At 29.5% G+C, this 1,778-nt stretch overlaps 1 pseudogene; it reads right to left on the minus strand.

Moving 5' to 3' along the window:
- Positions 1 to 1,268, minus strand: part of LOC105289533 — a 2,746-nt pseudogene extending 1,478 nt beyond the window's left edge.
- Between the last annotated feature and the right edge of the window lie 510 nt (positions 1,269 to 1,778).

The raw sequence follows: 1,778 nt of genomic DNA on the forward strand, positions 1-1,778 counted from the left end.
CAACCTGGCTTTAATACTTACTTTGGAGTTTCAGTCAAGACAATAAGGCGTTGACCTAAATATAGATATAGAAATTAATGGATTAGAATAGTGTCCAGCAATAGAGACACACATATATGGTTGAATGGTTTTTGACAAAAGAACAAACATCATTTACTAAAGAAAGAACAGTCTTTTCAAGAAATGCTGCTGGAATTACTGAATATCCAAATAACTTCTACCAATAATAAAAAATCTCACTCTCTCCATCACAACATATTGAAAATTAATATGAAAAGAATCATAGGCCTATAAGAACTAAAATTATAAAAACTCTAGAAGAAGCAAAGAAAAAAATAGTTGTGACATAACAAATTTATAAGTTGGTCTTCATCTGAATTTAACTTTTGAATTTTCAAAAAATAATGAAATAAAAAGTCCAATATTCATAACACATATTTCTAGACAGTCAACTCAATAATAAGTAAACTTTAAAATTCATTAAAAATGGGCAAAATGTTCATGGACAGTTCACCAAAGTGGATACATTAAAGAACAATGATAACATAAACAGATTCTCAACATCATCATTCTTAAATTAAAAATGAAATACTACTACACATTATCCACGATGGTTAAAATAAAGAGAAAGGACAGTGCCAAGTGTTGAAAAGGACTTGAAGCAATTGGAACATTTATAGATTGCTGATGGGAGTACAAAATGGTACAATTACTTTAGGAGACAGTATGTAGAAGACAGTATATAGTTAAACATACACTTCCCATATGATCCAGCAATTCTACTCCTAGGTATTTCCAAAAAAAAAAAAATAAATAATAATAATAAGAAGAACATATGCCTATGCAAAGAATTGTATACAATGCTCATACCAACACTTTTAATAACAGCCCCAAACTGAACACAAGTGTAAAAGCCTATCAACAGCTACATGGATAAAATAATTGTGGTATATTAATACGGTGGAATACATTTTAGCAATCATAAGGAATGAACTGCTAATATACCTAATAAATGCCACGGTCACGGACCTGGGAGGAAGCACCTTGTCACAGAAGTTTATGTAGTGTATGATGCAATTTAGGTGAGATTTTTAGACCAGGGAAATTACTCTGCAGTGATAGAAAGGGTATCAGTGATCGCCGAGGGTAGAAGAAGGGAAATATGGGAAGAGGTTGATTGCAAAGGGCTCAAAGAAAATTACTGAGGTGTTAGAACTATTTCATACCTTGATTGTGGAGGTGGTTACGAGTGTGGTTACATTTATCATTTCGGTAACCTGAATAAAAAGAAATCTAATTATGAGCGGTGAAATGCAATATATATATGTATATGCCTTATTGCTAAATAGTACACCTGAAACTTACTGGATTTCATTAAGCAATGTCACCATGTATAAATAGATAAATAAACAGATAAATAAATAAATGAGTAAATAAATAAATAAAAAGATAATCCTGATTTTTACATAAAAAATGTGAAATTTTAAAATATAAATTATACATTATATAAAAAAGCTGATTTAAAAATGACCAGAAATCATTTATCAGAAAAATCTTTCTTATAAAATCCTTTTAGTAAAAATAAGTAAAAATAAATAATATGGCTTTCAAATTTTAGACAAAAGATTTTAAAGTAAAGGACTATTTCTATTTCCATTTCTTTTTCATGGAAAGGTCAGATGTCATCAGGATATCAGAAAGCATAAACTTCTCTTTAACATAAACATAATCATTATTTAAAGTTCCTTTTCTTGCACATTGCACTATGGGGATTTAAG

This window comes from Pteropus vampyrus, unplaced genomic scaffold, assembly GCF_000151845.1.
Source record: "Pteropus vampyrus isolate Shadow unplaced genomic scaffold, Pvam_2.0 Scaffold24, whole genome shotgun sequence".
Lineage (NCBI taxonomy): Eukaryota > Metazoa > Chordata > Mammalia > Chiroptera > Pteropodidae > Pteropus > Pteropus vampyrus.